The sequence below is a fragment of the Pan troglodytes genome, chromosome 14 (genome assembly GCF_028858775.2).
Source record: "Pan troglodytes isolate AG18354 chromosome 14, NHGRI_mPanTro3-v2.0_pri, whole genome shotgun sequence".
NCBI lineage: Eukaryota > Metazoa > Chordata > Mammalia > Primates > Hominidae > Pan > Pan troglodytes.
In genome coordinates, this window is record NC_072412.2 from 9,542,919 (window position 1) to 9,570,838 (window position 27,920).

Here is a 27,920-nt window from a genome sequence, read left to right on the forward strand (position 1 = left end):
CATATATGTATTATATACAGTATATAAAATAACAAAGTAACCCAAGTAAATATTACATACTGTACATAAGAAACCAAAGTACCCAAAATATGTATAATATACTGTACATAAAATATCAAAGTACCCAAAGTATGTATTATATACTGTAAATAAAATATCAAAGTACCCCAAATATGTATTATATACAGTAGGTACTATATCAAAGTAACCAAATTTGTATTATATACTGTACCTAAAATAACAAAGTACCCCAAATATTTATTATATACTGTAGGTAAATTATCAAAGAGAAACAGATATGTGTTTTTTACTGTACATAAAATATCAAAGTGAAACAAATATGCATTTTATACTGTAGATAAAATATCAAAGTACAACAAATATGTATTATATACTGGACATAAAATATCAAACTACCCCAAACATACATTATATACGGTACATAAAATATCAAAGTACCCCAAATATATATTGAATACTGTATATGAACTATAAAGGACTCCAAATATGTATTATATTCTATTCGTAAAATATCCAAGTAACCCAAATATATATTATATAGTGTACAAAAAATATCAAAGTACACCAAATATATATGAAACACTGTATATGAAATATCAAAGTACCCCAAATATGTATTATATACTGTACATAATATATCAAAGTACCCCAAATATGTGTTATATACTGTACATAAAATATAAAAGTACTCAAAATATTTATTATATACTCTACATTAAATATCAAAGTAACCCAAATATGTATTATATACTGTTCATAAAATATCAAAGTAACCCAAATACATATTATATACTGTATATAAAGTATCAAAGTAAAATAATTATATATGAAATACTTTTTATGAAAGATCAAAGTACCCCAAAGATGTATTATACACTGAACTTAATATATCAAAGTACCCCAAATATGTATTATATACTGTTCATAAAATATCAAAGAATCCCAAATATATATTATATACTGTACATAAAATATCAAAGTACACCAAATATATATGAAATACTGTATATGAAATATCAAAGAACCCCAAATATGTACTATATAATGTACATAATATATCAAAGTACCCCAAATATGTGTTATATACTGTACATAAAATATCAAAGTACACCAAATATGTATTATATACTGTATATAAAATAGCAAAGTAACCCAAGTAAATATTACATACTGTACATAAGATATCAAAGTACCCCATATATGTATTATATAGTGTACATAAAATATGAAAGTACCCCAAGTATGTATTATATACGGTACAGAAAATATCAAAGTACTCCAAATATGTATTATATACATTAGATACAATGTCAAAGTGCCCAAATGTGTATTATACACTGTACAGAAAATATCAAAGTACCCCAAATATGTATTATATACTGTATGTAAAATATTAAAGTACCCCAAATATATATTATATACAGTAGATACAATATCAAAGTACTCAAATGTGTATTATATACTGTACATAAAATATCAAAGTAATGAAAATATCTATTATATACTGTACATAATATATCAAAGTACCCAAAGTATGCATTATATACTATACATAAAATATCAAAGTACCCCAAATATGTATTATGTACAGTAGATATATTAGCAAAGTACACAAATGTGTATTATATACTGTACATAAAATATCAAAGTACCCCAAATATATATTATATACAGTAGATACAATATCAAAGTACCCAAATGTGTATTATATACTGTACATAACATATCAAAGTAACCCAAATATATATTATATACTGTACATAAAATATCAAAGTACCCCAAGAATGTATTACAAACTGTACATAAAATATGAAATTACCCCAAATATGTATTACAGACAGGAGATACAATATCAAAGTATCCACATGTGTATTATATACTGTACATAAAATATCAAAGTACCCCAAATATGTATTACATAATGTACATAAAATACCAAAGTACCCCAAACATATATTATGTACTGTACATAAAATATCAAAGTACCCAAAATATATATGAAATACTGTATATGAAATATCAAAGTATCCCAAATATGTGTTATATACTCTGTATAATATATCAAAGTACCCAAAATATGTATTATATACTGTACGTAAAATATCAAAGTAACCCAAATATATATTATATACAATATATACAATATCAAAGTACCCAAATGTGTATTATGTACTGTACATAAAATATCAAATTAACCCAAATATGTATATTATACATAAAATATCAAAGTACACAAATGTGTATTATATACAGTAGATACAGTATCAAAGTACCCAAATATGCATTATATACTGTAAATAACATATCAAAGTACACCAAATATACATGAAATACTGTATATGACATATCAAAGTACCCCAAATATATATTATATACTGTACATAATATATCAACATACCCCAAATATGTATTATATACTGTACATAAAATATCAAAGTACCCCAAATATGTATTATATAATGTATATAAAATAACAAACTAACCTAAATAAATATCACATTCTGTACATAAGAAATCAAAGTACCCCAAATATGTATTGTATACTGTACATAGAATATCAAAGTACACCAAATATATATTATATACTGTACATAAAATATCAAAGTACACCAAATATATATGAAATACTGTATAGGAAATATCAAAGTACCACAAATATGTATTATATACTGTACATAAGATATCAAAGTACTCCAAATATGTGTTATATACTGTATGTGAAATTACAAAGTAACCAAAATAAATATTACATACTGTACATAAGAAATCAAAGTGCCCCAAATATGTATTATATACCGTACATAGAATATCAAAGTACCCCAAATATATATTATATACAGTAGATACAATATCAAAGTACCCAAATGTGTATTATATACAGTACATAACATATGAAAGTACCCCAAATATGTATTATATACTGTACATAAAATATCAAGGTACCCCAAGTATGTATTATATACTGTACATAAAATATCAAAGTACCCCAAATATGTATTATATACTGTATGTAAAATATCAAAGTACACCAAATATGCATTATATAGTGTACATAAAATATCAAAGTACCCAATATATATTATATACTGTAGATAAATTATCAAAGAGAACCACATATGTATTTTATACTGTACATAAAATATCAAAGTGAAACAAATATGCATTTTATACTGTAGATAAAATAGCAAAGTACACCAAGTATGTTTTATATACTGTACACAAAATATTAAAGTAAACCTAGTAGGTATTATATGCTGTATATAAATTTTCAAAGTACACCAAATATGTATTATGTACTGTACATGAATTATCAAAGTACACCAAATATGTACTATATAGTGTACATTATTATATACTGTACATAAAACATCAATGTACAACAAATATGTGTTATATCCTACACATAAATTATCAAAGGACACCAAACCTAAACTATAAACTATACACAAATTATCAAACTGCAAAAAAATATTTATTATACACTGTACATAAAATATCAAGGTACACCAAATGCATATTGTATACTGCACATAAAAAATAAGCACACAGACTATGTATTATATACCTTACATATAATATCAAAGCCGACAAAATATATATTATATACTGTACATAAAATATCAAATGACACCAAATATACATTATATAGTGAGCATGAAATATCAAAGTACTGCAAATATATACTAAGTAGTGTACATAAAGTTTCAAAATACAATAAATATATACTATATACTGTACATAAAATATCAAAGCACACATATATATTATATACTGAACGTAAAATATCAAAGTACACCAAAAATATATTCTCTACTGTACTTAAAATATCATAGTACACCAAATATATTATATACTGTACATAAAATATCAAAGTATACCTAATATTATATACTGTACATAAAATAACAAAGTACATCAAATATAGATTATATAGTGTACATAAAGTAACAAATTACACCAAATATATATTATATACCGTATATAAAATAAAAAAGTAGAGCAAATATATATTATATACTGTACATAAGATATCAATGTACACCATTTATAATATTCTCTACATAAAATATCAAAGTACACAAAATGTATTATATACTGTACATAAAATTTCAAATTACATTAAATCTATATTATATACTGTACATAATATAAAAAAATACACCAAATATATGTTGTATACTGTACCTAATATATCAAAGGACACCAAATATATATGATATACTACACATAAAATATCAAAGTACAACAAATATGTATTATATACTGTACATAATATATCAATGTACACCATATGCATTATATACTGTACATAAAATATCATAGTACATGAAATATAATATACTCTGTACAAAAAGTATCAAAGTACACCTAATATATATTATATACCATACATAAAAAATCAAATTACACCCAATATATTTTATGTAGTGTACATAAAGTATCAAAGTACACCAATTATATATTATATACTGTACATAAAATATCAAATTACACAATATATATTAAATACTGTTCCTAAAATATCAAAGTACTCCAAATATATATTATATTCTGTACATAAAACATCAAAGTACAAAAATATATATTATATACGGTACACAAAACATCAAAGTATACCTAATGAATATTATATACTGTAAGTAAAATGTCAAACTACACCATATATATATTTTATAGTGTACATACAGTATCAAAATACACAAAATATATACCATATACTGTACATAAAATATCAAATTTTGCCAAATGTATATTGTATAGTGTACAAAAAATATCAACGTACACCAAATATATATTATATACTGTACATAAAATATGAAACTACAACAAATGTATATTATATACTGTACATAAAATATCAAAGTACACAAAATATATATTATATACTCTATGTAAAATATCAAAGTACACCAAATATATGTTATATTCTGTATATAAAATATCAAAGTACACCAAATATGTATTACATATTGTACATAAAATATCAAAGTACACAAAATATATATTTTATAGTGTACATAAAATATCACAGTACACCAAATATATGTTGTATACTGCACATAAAATATCAATGTACACTAAGTATATATTATATACTCTACATAAAATAATGAAGTACACCATATAATATTTACTGTAAATAAAATATGAAAGTACACAAAATATATTATACGCTGTACATAAAATTTCAAAGTACACAAAAAATATGTTTTATACTGTACCTAAAATATCAAAGTACACCTATATATTATATACTGTACCTAAAATATCAATGTACACCAACTATGTATTATATGATTTTCTTAAAATATCAAAATACACCAATGATATATTATATACTGTACATAAAATATCACAGTTCTCCAAATATATTTTATATACTGCAAATAAAGTATCAAAATACACCAAATATATATTGTACTCTGCACATAATATATCAAAGTACACCTAATGAGCATTATATACTGTAGATAAAATATTGAAGTACACCAAATATATATTATATAGTGCACACAAAGTATAAAAGTACACCAAATATATATTATACACTGTAAATAAAATATGAAAGCACAGCAAATTTATATTATATACTGTACATAAAATATGAAAGTACACCATATTTTTTATACTGTACATAAAAGATCAAAATGCACAAAATATATTATGTACTGTACATAATATTTCAAAGTACACCAAACATATATATACTGTACATAAAGTATCAAAGGAAACCAAATATATTGTATACTGTACATAAAATCTCAATGTACTCCAAATATGTATTATGTAATGTACATAAAATACCTCAGTACACGGAATATATTTTATATACTGCACATAAAATATCTAAGTACACCAAATATATATTATATACTGTACATAAGATATCAAAGTACACCAAATGTATGTTATATACTCTACATAAAATATCAAAGTACACCAAATATATATTATATACTGTACATAAAATATCAAAGTATACTAAATATATATTTTATACTGTACATAATATATCAAAGTATGCCAAATATATATTATATACTCTAAATAAAATATCAAACTACACAAAACATATATTATGTACTGTACATAAAATATCAATGTAGTCAAAATATATTATATACTGTACATAAAATATAAAAGTACACCAAATGTATTATATACGGTACATAAAATTTCAATGTATACCAAATATATATTATATACTGCCCATAAAATATAAATGTACACAAAATATATATTATATACTGTACATAAAACATCAAAGTACACCAAATATATATTATACACTGTACAACAAATATGAAAGTACACCAAATATATATTATCTGCTGTACATAAAATATCACAGTATAGCATATATATATTATACACAGTACCTAAAATATCACAGTACTCCAAATATATGTTATATACTGTACATAAAATATCAAAGTAACCCAAATATATATTGTATGCTGTACATAAATTATCAAAGTAAACCAATTATCTATTATTTACTGTACATAAAATATCAAAGTACACCATATATATTATATACTGTACATAAAATATCATAGTACACCCAATATATTATATGCTGTAAATAAAATACCAAAGTACACGAAATATGTACTATATACTGTACATAAAATATCAAAGTACACCAAATGAATATTATATACTGTACATAAAATATCAAAGTACAACAAATATATATTATATACCCTACTTAAAACATCACGGTACACCAAATATGTTTTATATAATGCACATAAATTATCAAAGTACACCAAAAATATATTATACACTGCACATAAAATATCAAAGTACACCAAATGTACATTATATACTGTACAGAAAATATCAATGTACACCAAATATATGTTATATACTGCAGATAAAATATCAATGTACACCAAATATATATTGTATACTGTACATAAAATATCAAAGTACCCCAAATATATATTATATTCTATACATATAATATCAAACTACAACAAATCTGTACATAATATATCACAGTATAGCAAAGACATATTATATACTTTACATAAAATATCTCTGTACACCATATATATCTTATATGCGGTACATAATATATAAAAGTACACCAAATATATATTATATACTGTACATAAAATATCAAAGTATAGCTAATATATATTTCATACTGTAAATAAAATATCAAAGTAAACCAAATATGTATCATATACGGAATATAAAATATCAAATAAACCAAATATATATTATATACTGTACATAAAATATCAAAGAACACCAAATATATATTATATACTGCACATAAAATATGAAAGTACAACATATATATAATATACTGAATATAAAATATCAAAGTTCACCAAATATATGTTATGTATTGTACATAAAACATCAAAGTACACCAAATATATATTATGTACTGTGCAAACAATATCAAAGTACACCAAATACATATTTTGTAGTGTACATAAAATATAAGAGTACACCAAATATGTATTATATGCTGCACATAAAATACCAAAGTACACAAAATATATGTTATATATTGCACATAAAATGTGAAAGTACACAAAATATATATTATACAATACATAAAATACAAAATACACAAAATATATATTATATATTGTACCTAAAATTTCAAAGTAAAGTACACAAAATATGTATTATATATTGTATATAAAATATAAAAGTACACAAAATATATATTATGTATTGTACTTAAAATATCAAAAATAACAGGAAATATGTTATATATTGTACATAAAATATCAAAGTATATAAAATATATATTATATATTGAACATAAAATGTCAAAGAACACATAATATATATCATAATTTTTACATAAAATATCAAATTTCACAAAATATATATCATATATTGCACATAAAATATCAAAGTACACAAAATATATATTATATATTTTACATAAAATGCCAAAATACACAAAATATGTACGATATATTGCACATAAAATATCAAAGTACAAAAAATATATATTATATATTTTACATAAGATGCCAAAGTACACAAAATATGTATGATATATTGCACATAAAATATCAACTAACAGAATATATATATTATATATTGTACATAACATATCAAAGTACACAAAATACATCTCATATACTGTACATAAAATATCAATGTACACAAAATATATATAACATATTGTACATAAAATATCAAAGTTCTCAAAATATATATCATATATTGTACATTTAATATCAGAGTACACAAAATATATATTATATATTCTCCATAAAATATCAAAGTACACAAAGTATATGGTATATATTGTACATAAAATATGAAAGAACACAAAATATATATCATATATTGTACATAAAATATCAAATTACACAAAATATATATTATATAATGTTCATAAAATAGCAATTACACAAAATATATACTATATATTGCACATAAAATATCAAAGTACACAAAATGTATATAATATATTGCACATAAAATATCAAAAAAATTACACAAAATATATATTATATATTGTACATAAAACATGAAATTACACTAAATATATATTATATATTGTACATAATATATCAAATTAACGTTCACAAAATATATATAATATATTGTACACAAAATATCAAAGTTCACAAAATACGTGATACATATTGTAAATAAAATATCAAAAAGTACACAAAATATATGTTATATATTGCACACAAAATACCAAAATACACAAAATATATGTTATATATTGTACATAAAATATCAAAGTACATAAAATATATATTACATATTGTACATAAAATTTCAAAGTATACCAAATATTTATTATGTATTGTACATAAAATATCAGAGTGCACAAAATATATATTATATACGGTACATAAAATATGAAAGTACACAAAATATGCATTATGTGTTGTCCATAAAATATCAAAATACACAAAATATATGTCACATATTGTACATAAAATATCAAAGTGCACAAAATATATATCATATATTGTAGATAAAATATCAAAGTACACAAAATATATATGATATATTGTTCATAAGCTATCAAATTTCACAAAATATAATTCATATATTCTACAAAAAATATCAACCTACACAAAATATATATGATACATTGTACATAAAATATCAAAGTATACAAAATATATGGCATATATTTTATATAAAATATCAAAGTACACAAAATATATGTCACATATTGTACATAAAATACCAAATTACACAAAATATATACCATTTATTGTACATAAAATATCAAAGTACACAAAATATATATTATATATTTTACATAAAATATCAAAGTACACAAAATATATGTCATATATTCTACATAAAATATGAGAGTATATAAATATATATCATAAAATGTATATAAAATATCAAACTACACAAAATATATTTTATATATTGTACATAAATTGTGAAAGTACACAAAATATATATTATATATTGTACATAAAATATCAAATTACACAAAATATGTATTATATATTGTACATAAAATATCAAAGTTCACAAAATATATATTATATATTGTACATAAAATATCAAAGTATGCAAAATATATATTACATATTGGACATAAAGTATCAAAGGAATCTAAATATATATTATATATTCTACATAAACTAGCAAGTTACACATAATATATATTATATATTGCACATAAAATATCCAAGTACACAAAATATTACATGTTGTAAAAAATGAAACTACCCAAAATATATATCATATATTGTACACAAAAAATCAAAGTAAACAAAATATGTGTAACATATTGTATATAAAATATCAAAGTACACTAAATATATGTTATATATTGTACATATAATATCAAAGTAAAGTACAAAAAATACATATTATATATTGTGCATAACAAACTACAGAAAATATATATTATATATTGCACATAAAATATCAACCTACACAATATACATATTATATATTCTACATAAAATATCAAAGAATAGAAAATATATATCGTATATTGTACATAAAACATCAAAGTACAAAAAATATATATTGTATATTGTATATAAAATATGAAAGTACACAAAATATATATCATATATGGTACATTAAATATCAAAGTGCACAATATATATATTATATATTGTACATAAAATATCAAAGAACACAAATTATACATATATTTTACATAAAATATGAAACTACAGAAAATATATATCAAATATTGTACACAAAATATCAAAATACACAAAATATGTATCATATATTGTAGATAAAATATCAAAGTACAAAAAATATATATTATACATTGCACATAAAATATCAAATTACACAAAATATATATTATATATTGCACATAAAATATCAAAGTACACAAAATATTTATTATGTATTGTACAAACAAATCAAAGAACACAAAATATATATTATATATTGTACATAAAATATGAAAGTACACAAAATATGCAGTATATATTGTACATAAAATATCTAGGTACACAAAATATATCTTATATATTGCACATAAAATTTCAAAGTACACTATATATATTATATGTTTTACATAAAAAATCAAAGTACACAAAATATATAATAAACAGCAGTTAAAATATCAAATTACAGAAAATATATGTTATATATTGTACATAAAATATCTAATTTCACAAAATGTATATCATATATTGTCCATAAAATATCAAAATACACAAAATATATATTATGTATTGTACATAAAATTTCAAAGTAGAGAAATAATATATTATGTATTGTGCATAAAATAACAAAGAACACAAAATATATACCATATATTGTAAATAGAATATCAAATTACAGGAAATATATGTCATTTATTCTACATAAAATATCAAAGTACACAAAATATATGTTATATATTGCACATAAAATACCAAAATACAGAAGATATATGTTATATATTGTACATAAAATACAAAAGTAAACAAAATATTTATGTACTGGACATAAAATATCAAAGTAAACAAAATATATATTATGTATTGTACATAAAATATCAAAGTACACATAATATATATTATATATTGTACATTAAAAATGTACAAAAATATACATTATGTATTGTACATAATATTTCAAAGTACACAAAATATATATCATGTATTGTACATAAAATATCAAAGTACACAAAATATATATCATATATTGTACATAAAATACCAAAGTACACAGTATATATTTTATATATTGCACATAAGATATCAAATTTCACAAAATATATTTCATATATTCTAGATAAAATATCATAGTACACAAAATATACATCATACATTGTACATAAAATATCAATGTACAGAAAATATATGGCATATATTGTATACAAAATATCAAAGTACAGAAAATATATATCATATATTGTACATAAAATATGAAAGTACAAAAAATATATATCATATATTGTACATAAAATATCAAAGTACACAAAATATATATTATATATTGTACATAAAATATCAAAATACACAAAATATATATCATATATTGTACATAAAATATCAAAGCATACAAAATATATATCATATAATGTACATAAAATATCAAACTACACAAAATATATATTATATTTTGTACATAAATTGTCAAACACAAAATATATAGTATATATCGTACATAAAATATCAAAGTACACATAATATATATTATATATTGTACATAAAATATCAAAGTACACAAACTATATATTATATATTGGACATAAAATATCAACGGACACAAAATATTTACGATATATTGTACATAAAAGAGGATATTACACAAAGTATATATTATATATTGCACATAAAATATCAAAGTACACAGAATATATATTATATATGGTACATAAAATATGAAACTACACAAAATATATATGATATATTGACACAAAATATCAAAGTACACAAAATATGTATCATATATTGTACATAAAATATCAAAGTACACAAAATATATATAATACAGTACATAAAATATCAAAGTACAAAAAATATATATTATATATTGAACATAAAATACCAAATTACATAGAATATGTATCATATATTACACATAAAATATCAACCTACAAAACACATATATAATATATTGTACATAAAATATCAAAGAACACAAATTTATATCATATATTGTACATAAAATATCAAAGTACACAAAATACATTTTATATATTGTAAATAAAATATCAATGTACACAAAGTATACATTATATATTATACATAAAATATCAAAGAACACAAAATATATATCATGTATTGTACATAAAATATCAAATTACACAAAATATATATCATATATTGTACATAAAGTATCAAAGTAAGAAAAATATATATTATATATTGCACATAAAATATCAAATTACACAAAATATATATTATATATTGCACACAAAATATCAAAGTACACAAAATATATATTATGTATTGTACATAAAATATCAAAGAACACAAAATATATGTTATGTATTGTACATAAAATATGAACGTTCAGAAAATATGCATTATATATTGTACCCAAAATAACGTACACATAATTTATGTTATATACTGCACATAAAATATCAAAGTACACAAAATAAATATTATATATTATACATAAAATATCAAAGTACACAAAATATATATTATATATTGTACATAAAATATCAAAGTACACAAAATATATATTAAATATTGTACAAAAAATGTCAAAATATAGAAAATATATATTATATGTTGTACATAAAATATCAAAAAGTACACAAAATATTTGTTATATATTCTACATAAAATATCAAATTACACAAAACATGTTATATATTGTACATAAAATATCAAAGTACACAAAATATATGTTATATATTGCACATAAAATATCAAAGTACAGAAAATATACGTTATATATTGTACATAAAATATCAAACTACACAAAATACATATCATGTATTGTACATAAAATATCAAAGTACAAAAATATATATTATGTATTGTACATAAAATATCAAAGTAAACAAAATATATATTGTACATAAAAAATCCAAGTACAAAAAATATACATTATGTATTGTACATAAAATATCAAAGTACACAATATATATCATATAATGTACATAAAATATCAAACAACACAGAATATATTTCATATATTGTACATAAAATATCAAAGTACACAAAATATATATCATATGTTGTAAATAAGATATCATGGTACGTAAAATATATTTCATATGTTCTACATAAAATATCAAAGTATACAAAATATATATCATATAATGTACATAAATTATCGAAGTACACAAAATATATGGCATATAGTGTATATAAATTATCAAAGTGCACAAAATATATATCATACATTGTACATAAAATATCAAAGTACATAAAATATATGTCATATATTGTACATAAAATATCAGTGTACACAGAATATATATCATATATTTTACATAAACTATTCAAAAAGTATGGAAAATTTATGTTGTACATTGTTCATAATATGTCTAAGTACACAAAATGTATATCATTCATTCTCCAAAAAATATCAAAGCACACAAAATATACGGTTTATAAGTTACATAAAATATCAAAGTATACAAAATATATATTATATATTGTACATAAAATATGAAACTACACAAAATATATATGATATATTGTACACAATATATCAAAGTACACAAAATATGTATCATATATTGAAAATAAAATATCAAACTACACAAAATATATATTATATATTCTACATAAAATATCAAAGTAAAGTACAAAAAATATATTTTATATATTGTACAAAAAATACAAAAGTACACCAATATGTATTATATATTGCACATAAAATATCAACCTACACAATATATAATATATTGTACATAAAATATGAAAGAACACAAATTATATATCACATATTGTACAAAAAATATCAAAGTACACAAAATACATATTATATATTTTACATAAAGTGTCAAAGTACACAAAATATATATCATATATTGTACATAAAATATCAAAGTACACAAAATATATATCATATATTGTACATAAAATATCAAAGTATAAAAATTATATATTATATTTTGTACATAAAATATCAAAGTACAGAAAATATATATTATATATTGTAAATAAAATATGAAACTACACAAAATTTATATCATCTATTGTACATAAAATATCAAAGTACACAAAATATATATTATAAATTGTACATAAAACATCAAAGTACACAAAATATAAATTATTTTACATAAAATATCAAACACAAAATATATATCATATATTGTACATGAAATATCAAATTACCCAAAATATATATCATATATTTTATATAAAATATCAAAGTACAGAAAACATTTATTATATATTGTACATTTATCAAAGAAGACACAATATATACCATATATTGTACATAGAATATCAAATTACATGAAATATATGTCATTTATTGTACATAAAATATCAAAATACACAAAATATATACCATATATTGTATATAAAATATCAAATTGCACAAAATATATATCACATATTTTACATAAACTATCAAAGTACACAAAGAATACATTACATATTGTATATATAGTATAAAATTACACAAAATATATATTCTATACTGTACATAAAATAAAGTCTGCAAAATATATATTATATATTTGCATTAAAATACCAAAGTACACAAAATATGTATTATATATTGTACATAAAATATGAAAGTACACAATATAAGCATTATATATTATACATAAAATATCAAAGTATACAAAATATGTGTTATATATTCCACATATAATATCTAAGCAAAGTACACAACGTATATATTATATATTGTACATTACATATCAAAGTACACAAACTATATATTCTATATTGCACATAAAACATCAAAGTTCACAAAATATATATTATGTATTGTACATGAACTATCAAAAAGTACAGAAAATATATATTAGGTATTCTACATAAAATGTCTAAGTACACAAAACGTATATCATATATTCTCCAAAAAATATCAAAGTACACAAAATATACGGTTTATATGGTACACAAAATATCAAAGTACACAAAACACATATTATATATTGTACATAAAATATGAAACTACACAAAATATATATCATATATTGTAAACAAAATATCAAGGTACACAAAATATGTATGTGTTGTATATAAAATATCAAAGTACACAAAATATATATTATATATTGAACATAAAATATCAAAGCACAAAAAATATATATTATATATTGTACAAAAATACGAAAGTACACAAAATATGTATTATATATTGCACATAAAATATCAACCTACACAATATATATTATATATTGTACATAAAATATCAAAGAACACAAATTATATATCATATATTGTACAAAAAATATGAAAGTACACAATATATATTATACATTCTACATAAAATATCAAAGAAGATAAAATATATATCATATATTGTACATTAAATATCAAAGTACACAAAATATATGTCATATATTGTACATAAAACATAAAAGTACAAAAACTACATATTTTATATTGTACATAAAATATCAAATTACAGAAAATATATATTATACACTGTAGATGAAATATGAAACTACACAAATTATATATCATATATTGTACATAAAATATCGACATACAGAAAATATATATTATATATTGTACATAAAATATGAAACTACACAAAATATATATCATATAATTTACATAAAATATCAAAGTACACAAAATATATATTATATATCGTACATAAAAGATGAAATCACACAAAATATATATTTTATATTGCACATAAAATATCAAAATAAAGTACACAAAATATTTATTATGTATTGTACATAAAATATGAAATTACACAAAATAAATAACATATATTTTATATAAAATATCAAAGTACACAAAATATGTATGATATATTCTACATAAAATATCAAAGTACACAAAATATATATTATATATTCTACATAAAATATGAAAGTATGCAAAATAAATATATAGTACATAAAATATCAAAGTACACAAAATATGTATTATGTGTTGTACATAAAATATCAAATTACAAAAAATATATATTATATATTGTACATAAAATAGAAAAGGACACAAAATATATTCTATATTCTGTAATTAAAATTTCAAATTACACAAAACATATATTATATATTGTACATAAAATATCAAATTACACAAAATTAATATAATAAATTGTAGATAAAATATCAAAGTTCACAAAATATATATTATGTATTGTACATAAAATATCAAAGTACACAAAATATATATAGTACATAAAATATCAAGTACACAATGTTTGTATTACATATTGTACTTAAAATATCAAAGTACACAAATTATATATCATGTATTGTACATAAAATATCAAAGTACACAAATATATATCATATTGAACATTAAACCTCAAAGTACACATAATATATATCATATATTGTACATACGATATCAAAATACACAAAATATATCACATATTGTATGTAAAATATCAAAGTACAGCAAATATATATCACATATTGTACATAATATATCAAACTACACAAAATGTTTATCCTATATTGTACATAAAATATCAAAGTACACAAAATATATATATTATATATTGTACATAAAATATCAAAGAACACAAAATATGTACTACATATTGGCCATAAAATATCAAAGTACACAAAATATATTTTATATATTATTCACAAAAAATCAAAATAAACAAAATATATATTATATATTGTACATAAAACATCAAAGTACACAAAATATATATTATATATTGTACATAAATTATAAAAGTACTGGAAATATATATTATATATTTTATATAAAATATCAAAGTATACAAAATATATATCACATATTTTACATAAAATATCAAAGTACACAAATTATATATTATATAGTACACAGACTATCAAAAAGTAAACATAATATATGTTTTATATTGTACATACAATATCAAAGTACACAAAATATATCTTATATATTGTACATAAAATATGAACGTACAAAAATTATATACTTTATATTGTACATGAAATATCAAAGTTCACAAAACATATATCATATATTGTACACAAAATATCAAAGTACACAAAACATATATCACATATGGTAGATAAAATATCAAAGTACACACAATATGTATCATATATTGTACATAATATTTGAAACTACACAAATTATATATCATATATTGTACATAAAATATCAAATTGCACGAAATACACATTTTATATTGTACATAAAATATCAAAGTACACAAAATATATATCACATAATTTACATAAAATAACAAAGTACACAAAATATATATTATATATTGTACATAAATTATCAAAAAGTACGCAGTATTTATGTTTTATATTGTACATAAAATATCAAAGTACCCAAAATACATGTTATATATTGTACATAAAATATCAAAGTACACAAAATATATGTTATATATTGCACATAAAATATCAAAGTACACAAAATATATACTATATTTTGTAAATAAAAAAGTACAGAAAATATGTATTATATATTGTGCATAAAATCTCAAAGTACACGAAATAAATATAATAAATTGTACATAAAATATCAAAGTTCACAAAATATATATTACGCATTGTACATAAAATATAAAATTACAGAAAATATATATAGTATATAAAATATCAAGTTCACAAAATATATATTATATATAGAACTTAAAACATCAAAGTACACAAATTATATATCATATTTTTTACATAAAACATCAAAGTACACAAAGTATATATTATATACTCTACATAAAATATCAAAGTACACAAAATATATATTATATACTGTACACAAAATATCAAAATTCACAAAATATATATGATATATTGTTCATAAAATATCAAAGTACAGAAAATATATATCCTATATTTCACATAAAATATCAAAGTACACAAAATATATATTATATATTGTACATAAAATATCAAAGTACAAAAAATATTACATATTGTACATATAATATCAAAAACTACACAAAATATATGGCACATATTGTACATAAAATATCAAAGTACACAAAATATATCCTATTTGTTGTACATAAAATATCAATGTACACAAAATATATCTTATATATTGTACAAAAATATCAAAGTATACAAAATATGTCTTGTATATTGTACATAAAACATCAAAGTTCACAAAATATATCTGACAGATTGTACATAAAATATCAAAGAAAACAAAATATATCTTTTATATTGTACATAAAATATCAAAGTACACAAAATATATCCTATATATAGTATATAAAGTATCAAAGGACCCAAAATATATCTTATATATTGCACATAAAATATCAGAATACACAAAATAAATCTTATATATTATACATAAAATATCAAAGTACACAAAATATATATCATATATTGCACATAAAATAAAAAATAACACAAAATATATATCACAATTTGCACATAAAATATCAAAGTACACAATATATGTATTATATATTGTACAAAAAATATAAAATATGCAAAATATATATCTTATATTGTACATAAAATATCAAAATACACAAAATATGTATTATATATTCGCCATAAAATATCAAATCACACGAAATTAATATTATATATTGTACATAATATATCAAATTACACAAAATATATATTATATATTGTACATAAAATATCAAAGTAAACAAAATTTATATTATATATTGGCCATAACATATCAAACTACACAAAATATATATTATATATTGTACGTAAAACATCAAAGTACACAAAACATGTATTATGTATTGCACGTAAAATATCAAAGTACACAAAATATATATTATATATTGTACATAAAATATGAAAGTAAACAAAATAAATATCGTATATTGTAAAAAAATATCAAAGTACACAAAATATGTATCATATATTGTACATAATATATCAAAGTCCACAAAATATATATTATATATCGTACATAAAATATCAAATCAAAGTACACAAAATATATCTTATATATTGTACATAAAACATCAAAATACAAAAAATATATATCATATATTGTACATAAAATATCAAAGTACACAAAATATATATCATATATTGTACATTAAATATCAAAGGACACAAAATATGTATTATATATTGTACATAAAATATCAAAGTACACATAATATATATCAAATATTGTATATAAAATATCAAAGTACACAAAATATATGACATATCCTGTACATAATATATCAAACTACACAAAATATATATCATATATATCATATATTGTACATAAAATATCAAAGTACACAAAATATATATTATATATTGTACATAAAATATCAAAGTACACAAAATACTTATACACTGGCTATAAAGTATCAAAGTACACAAAATATATATTATACGTTATACATAATATATCAAAGTACACAAAATATATGTTATATATTGTACATAAAATATCAAAGTACACAAAACATATATATTGTACATAAAATATCAAAGTACACAAAATATATATATTGTTCATAAAATATCAAAGTAAACAAAATATATAATATATACAGTACATAAATATCAAAGTACACTAAATATATATCATATGTTGTATAGAAAATATCAAAGTACACAAAATATATATCATATATAGTACATTAAATATCAAAATACACAAAATTTGTATCATATATTGTACATAAAATATCAAATTATACAAAATATATATTGTATAAAATACATAAAATATCAAAGTACACAAAATATGTATTATATATTGTACATGAAATACCAAAATACACAAAATATAGGTTATATATTGTATATGAAATATCAAAGTACACAAAATATATATAATATATTGCATATAAAATATGAAAGTACACAAAATATATATCATATATTGTACATAAAATATGAAAATACACAAAATATGTCATTTATTGAACATAAAATATCAAAGTACAAAAAATATGTATCATATATTGTTCATACAATATCAAAGTACACAAAATATATATTATATATTCTACATAAAATATGAAAGTAAATCACACAGACTATATATAATATATTGTACATAATATATCAAAGTACACAAAATATACATTATATATATATATATACATGGAACGGAATGAAATGGAATGGAATGGAATGGAATACAATGGAAGGGAATCAACATGAGAGAAATGGAATGGAAACAAATTTAAAGGAATGGAATGGAACGGAATCTAACCAAGTGGAATGGAATGGAATGGAATGGAATAGAATCAAATGGAATGGAATTGAATGAAAAGGAATGGAAAGGAATGGAACGGAATGGATTGGAATGGAATGGAATGGAAAGAAATGGATTGGAATGGAATAAAAAGTAATAAGATGGAATGAAATGGAATGGAACAGAATGAAATGGAATGGAATCAAATCATCCCGAGGGGAATGAAATGGAATGGAATGGAATGGAATGGAATTGAACGCAATGGAATCAACCTGAGTGGAATGGAATGGAATGGAATGGAAACAACCCGAGTGGAATAAAATGGAATGGAATGGAATGGAATGGATTGGAATGGAATGGAATGGAATGGAGTAAACCTGAGTGGAATAGAATGGAATGGAATGGAATAGAATGGAATGGTATGGAATCAACACGAGTGGAAAGGAATGGAAGAAACTAAATGGAATGGAATGGAATCAAATGGAATGGAACGGAATCAACTGGAATGAGATGGAATGGAATGGAATTGAATGGAATGGAATGGAATGAAATTAATCCGAGTGGAATGGAATGGATTGGAATGGAATGGATTGGAATGGAATCAACCAGAGAAGAATGGAATGAATTGCAATGGAATGGAATGGAATCAACCCTAGTTGAATGGAATGAAATCGAGTGGAATGGAATAGAGTGGAATGGAATGGAATGGAATCAAATGGAATGCAACGGAATGGAATGGAATGGAATGGAGTGGAAACGAATGCAATCAACAGGAATGGAATGAAATGGAATGGCACGGAATAGAATGAAATGGAATGGAATGGAATCAACCCGAGTGGAATGGAATGGAATGGAGTGGAATGGAATGGAATGGAATGGAAAGGAACGGAATGAAATGGAATGCAATGGAATCAACCCGAGTGGAATGGAATGGAATGGAATGGAAAGGAATGGAATAGAATGGAATCATCCAGAGTGGAATAGAATGCAATGGAATGGAATGGAATGGAATGGAATAAAATCATCCCAAGTGGAGTGTAATGGAATAGAATGGAATAGAATGAAATGGAATGGAATGGAATGGAATCAACACGAGTGAAATGGAATGGAAAGGAATGGAATGGAATCAACTGGAATGGAGTGGAAGGGAATGGAATAAACCTGAGTGGAAAACAATGCAATGGAATGGAATGGAATGGAATGGAATAGATTGGAATGTAATGAAATCCACCCCAGTGTAGAGGAAAGGAACGGAATGAAATAGAATGAAATGGAATGGAATGGAATGGAATTAACCCGAGTGGAATGGAAAGGAATGGAATAGAATGGCATCAATCCGAGTGCAAAAGAATGTAACGGAATGGAATGGAATGCAATAGAATGTTATCAACCCGAGTAGGAAAGAATGTAATGTAATGGAATGGAATGGAATCATCCCGTGTTTAATGGAATGGAATGGAATGGAAAAGAATAGAACAGAATGGAAGGGAAGGCAATGGAATCAACATGAGTGTAATGGAATGGAATGGAATGGAAAGGAATGGAATCACATGGAATGGAATGGAATGGAACGGAATGGAAAGGAATGGAATGGAATCAAGATGACTGGAATGGAATGGATTGGATTGTAATGGAATGGAATGGAATGGAATCAACCAGAGTGAAATGGATTGGAAGGGAAATTAATAGAATGGAATGGAATGGAATGGAGAGGAATGGAATGGAATGGAATGGAATGGAATGGAATGGAATGGAATAAACCCGAGTGGAATGGAATGGAAAGGAATGGAATAGAACGGAATGGAATGGAATGGAATCAACCCGAATGTAGTGGAATAGAATGGAATGGTATGGAATGGAATGGAAAAATCCCGAGTGGAATGGAATGGAATGGAATGGAATGGAATGGAACAGAATGTAATTGAATTAATCCGAATGGAATGGAATGGAATGGAATGGAATGGAACGGAATGGAATGGAATGGAATGGAACGGAATGGAATGGAATGGAATCGACTGGAATAGAATGGAATTGAATGAACTGGAATGGAATGGAATGGAAGAGAATGGAATTGAATCAAGTGGAATAGAATGGAATGGAAGGGAATGGACTTCAATGGAATCAACCCGAGTAGAATGGAATGGAGTGGAATGGAATGGAATAGAATGGAATGGAATGGAATGGAAAAGAATGGAATTGAATGAACTGGAATGGAATGGAATGGAATGAAGTGGAAGGGAAGGGAATGGAATGGAATGGAATAGAATGGAATACAATGAAGTGGAATGGAATGGAATGGTATACAATGGAATTAAATTAACCCGAGTGTAATGCAATGGAATGGAATATAACGGAACCGAAAGGAATACAATTGAATCAACCCGAATGGAATGGAACGGAATGGAATGGAATGGAATGGAATGGAATAAACCCGAGTGGAATGGAATGGAAAGGAATGGAATAGAACAGAATGGAATGGAATGGAATCAACCCGAGTGTAGTGGAATAGAATGGAATGGTATGGAATGGAATGGAAAAATCCCAAGTAGAATGGATTGGAATGCAAAGGAATGGAATGGAACAGAAAGCAATTGAATTAATCCGAATGGAATGGAATGGAATGGAATGGAACGGAATGGAATGGAAAAGAATGGAAGGGAATGGAATGGAAAAGAATGGAATTGAATCAACTGGAATGGAATGGAATGGAATGGAATGGAATAGAACGGAATACAATGAACTGCAATGGAATGGAGTGGTATACAATGGAATTGAATCAACCAGAATGTAATGCAGTGGAATGGAATAGAACGGAACCGAATGGAATGCAATTGAATCAACCCGAATGGAACGGAATGGAATAGAATGCAATGGAATGGAATGGAATAAAATGGAATAGAATGGAATGGAATGGAATGGAATCAATCTGAGTGAAATTGAAGGGAATGGAATGGAATGGAATGGAATCAGCACGAGGTGAATGGAATGGAATGGAATGGATTGAATTGGAGTGGAATGGAAAGGATTGGAATGGAATGGAATAGAATGGAATAGAATGCAATTGAATCAAACCGAGTGGAACGGATTGGAATGGAAAGGAGAGGAACGGAATGTAATGGAATGTAATGGAATGTAATGGAATACAATGGAATTGAATCAACCCCAGTGGAAAGGAAAGGAATGGAATGGAATGGGATGGAATCGAATGGAATGGAATGGAATGGATTAGAATGGTATTGAATCAACTGGAATGGAATGCAATTGAATGGAATGGAATTGAATCAACCCGAGCGTAATGGAATGGAACAGAATGCAATGGAATGGAATGGAATGGAATAGAATGATATTGAATCAAACCGAGTGGAATGGAATGGAATGGAATGGAATGAAATGGAATGGAAAGGAATGGAATGGAATGGAATGGAATGCAATGGAATCAACCCCAGAGGAATGGAATAGAAAGGAATGGAGTGGAGCGGAATGGAATGGAATGGAATAAACCCGATTGGAAAGGATTGGAATGGAATGGAATAAAATGGAATGGAACAGACTGTAATTTAATCAACCAGAATGGAAAGGAATGGAATGGAATAGAATGGAATTGAATGAACTGGAATGGAATGGAATGGAATGGAATGGAATGGAACAGAATGGCATTGAATCAAGTGGAATGGAACGGAATGGTACGGAATGAAAGGGAATGGAATGGAATGGAATCAACTCGAGTAGAATGGAATGGAATGCAGTGGAATTGATTGGAATGGAATGGAATGGAAAAGATTGGAACTGAATCAACTGGAATGGAATGGAATGCAATGGAATGGAATAGAACGGAATAGAATCAACTGGAATGGAATGGAACGGAATGGAATGGAATGGAATGGAATAGAGTCACCTGGAACAGAAGGGAATGGAAGGGATAGGAAAGGAATGTAATGGAAACAACTGGAATGGAATGGAATAGAATGGAATTTAATCAATAGGAATGGAATGGAATGGAATGCAATGGAATGGAAAGGAACAGAATCAACTCGACTGGAATGGAATGGGATGGAATGGAATGGAATGAGAATGAATGGAATGGAATGGAATGGAATGGAATGGAATGGAATCAACTTGAGTGGAATGGAATGGAATGGAATGGAATGGAATAGAATGGAAGTGAATAAACTCGAGAGGAATGGAATGCAATGGAATGGAATGAAATGGAATGGAATGGAATGGGATAGAATGAAATTGAAACAATTGGAAATCAATGGAATGAAATGGAATGGAATGGAATGGAATGGTATGGAATGCAATAGAATGGAATTGAATCAACATGAGTGGAGTGGAATGGAATGGAATGGGATGGAATTGAATAAATCCGACTGGAATGGAATGGAATGGAGTGGAGTGGAATGAAATGGAATGGAATGGTGTGTAGTGGAATGAAATGGAATGGAATGGAGTGGAGTGGAATGGAATGGAATGGAATGGAATGGAATAAAATGGAATTGAATCAACTGGAATGGAACGGAATTGAATGGAATGGAGTGGAATGGAATGGAATTGAATCCGTCAGAGTGGTATGGAATGGAATGGAATGGAATGGAATCAACTGGAAAAGAATTGAATGGAATGGAATGGAATGCAATGGAATGGAATCAACACTAGTGGAATGGAATGGAATGGAAGAGAATGGAATTGAATGAAACCGAAAGGAATGGAATGGAATGGAGTGGAGTGGAGTGGAAGGGAATTGAATGGAATAGAATGGAATTGAATCAACCCCAGTGGAATGGAATGGAATGGAATGGAATGAAATGGAATGGAATGGAATGGAATGCATGGAATTCAATCAACCCGAGTGGAATGGAAAGGAATGGAATAGAATGGAATGGAATGGAATGGAATCAACACGAGGGAAATGGAATGGTATGGAATGGAATGGAAGGAAATGGAATGGAATGGAATGGAATGGAATGGAATGCAATGAAATGGAATTGAATGGAATAGAATGGAATGGAAAGAAACGAATGGAATGGAAAGGAATGGAATGGAATGGAATAGTATAGAATTGAGTCAACCCAAGTGGAATGGAATGGAATGGAATGGAGTGGAATCGAACGTAATGTAATGTTATGGAATGGGATGGAATGGAATGTAATCATCCCAAGTGGAATGGATTGGAATGCAATGGAATGGAATGGAATGGAATGAAATGGAATAGAATGGAATTGAATCAACTTGAATGGACTGGAATGAAATGGAATGGAATAGAATGCAATTGAATCAAACAGAGTGAAATGGAATGGAATGGAAAAGAGTGGAAAGGAATGGAATGGAATAGAATGGAATTGAATCAACCCCAGTGGAATGGAATGGAATGGAATGGAATGGGATGGAATGGAATGGAAAGGAATGGAATGGAATTGAATAGAATGGAATTGAATCAACTAGAATGGAATGGAATGCAACGAATTGGAATTGAATCAACCCGAGCGGAATGCAATGTAATGGAATGCAATGGAATGGAATGGAATGGAATAAAGTGTAATTGAGTCAACTGGAATGGAATGCAATGGAGGGAAATGGAATTGAATCAACCTGAGTGGAATGGAATGTAATGGAATGGAATAGAATGGTATTGAATCAACCCGAGTGGAAAGGAATGGAATGGAATGGAATGGAATGGAATGGAATGGAATGGAATGGAAAGGAATGGAATGGAATGGAGTGGAAAACAATGGAATGGAATGGAATGGAATGGAATCAACCGCAGTGGAATGGAATGGAAAAGAATGAAATAGAACGGAATGGAAAGGAATGGAATCACACCGAGTGGAGTGGAATGGAATGGAATGGAATGGATTGGAATGGAAGGGAATGGAATGGAATGGAATGGAATAAACCCGAGTGGAATGGATTGTAATGGAATGGAATAGAATGGAATGGAACAGAATGTGACTGAATTAACCCGAATGGAATGGAATGGAATAGAATGGAATTGAATGAACTGGAATGGAATGGAATAGAATGGAATTGAATCAATTGGAAAGGAATGGAATGGAATGGAATGGAATGGAATGCAATGGAATCAACCAGAGTAGAATGGAATGGAATGTAGCGAAATGGAATGGAATGGAATGGAACGTAGTGGAATGGAATGGAATGGAATGGAATGGAATGGAAAAGAATGTAATTGAAACAACTGGAGTGGAATGGAAAGGAATGAAATGGAATGGAATGTTATGGAATGGAATGGAATGGAATAGAACGGAGTAGAATAAACTGCAATGGAAGGGAATGGTATAGAAGGGAAATGAATCAAACCGAGTGTAATGCAATGGAATGGAATGGAATGGAATGCAATTGAATCAACCCGAATGGAATGGAATGGAATGGAATGAAATGGAATAGAATAGAATAGAATTGAATCAACCCGAGTGAAATTGAAGGGAATGGAATGGAATGGAATGGAACGGTATCAGCACGAGTGGAATGGAATGGAAAGGAATGGATTGAATACAAGTGGAATGGAAAGGATTGGAATGGAATGGAATGGAATGGAATGGAACAGTATGCAGTTGAATCAAATTGAGTGGAATGGATTGGAATGGAAACGAGTGGAATGGAATGGAATGGAATGGAATAGTATGCAGTTGAATCAAACTGAGTGGAATGGATTGGAATGGAAACGATTGGAATGGAACGTAATGGAATGTAATGGAATAGAATGGAATTGAATCAAACCCTGTGGAATGGAATGGAATGGAATGGAATGGAATTGAATTGAATTGAATTGAATCAACTGGAATGGAATGGAATGGAATTGAATCAACCTGAGCGTAATGGAATGGAACGGAATGCAATGGAATGGAATGAAATAGAATGGTATTGAATGAAACCGAGTGAAATGGAATGGAATGGAATTTAAATGAATGAAATGGAATGGAAAGGAATAGATTGGAATGGAATGGAATGGAATGGAATAGAATGGAGTTGAATGAACCCGAAAGAATGGAAGGGAATGGAGTGGAGTGGAGTGGAATGGAATTGAATGGAATAGAATGGAATTGAATCAACCCCAGTGGAATGGAATGGAATGGAATGGAATGGAATGGAATGTATGGAATTCAATCAACGCGAGTGGAATGGAAAGGAATGGAATAGAATTGAATGGAATGGAATGGAATGGAATGGAATAGAATGGAATTGAATCAACCCCAGTGGAATGAAATGGAATGGAATGAAATGGAATGGAATGGAATGGAATGGAATGCATGGAATTCAATCAACCCGAGTGGAATGGAAAGGAATGGAATAGAATTGAATGGAATGGAATGGAATGGAATCAACACGAGGGAAATGGAATGGAATGGAATGGAATGGAAGGAAATGGAATGGAATGGAATGGAATGGAATGAAATGGAATTGAATGGAATAGAATGGAATGAAAAGAAATGAATGGAATGGAAAGGAATGGAATGGAATGGAATAGTATAGAATTGAGTCAACCCAAGTGGAATTGAATGGAATGGAAAGGAATGGAGTGGAATCGAACGTAATGTGATGTTATGGAATGGATGGAATGGAATGGAATCATCCCAAGTGGAATGGATTGGAATGCAATGGAATGGAATGGAATGGAATGAAATGGAATAGAATGGAATTGAATCAACTTGAATGGACTGGACTGGAATGGAATGGAATAGAATGCAATTGAATCAAACAGAGTGGAATGGAATGGAATGGAAAAGAGCGGAAAGGAATGGAATGGAATAGAATGGA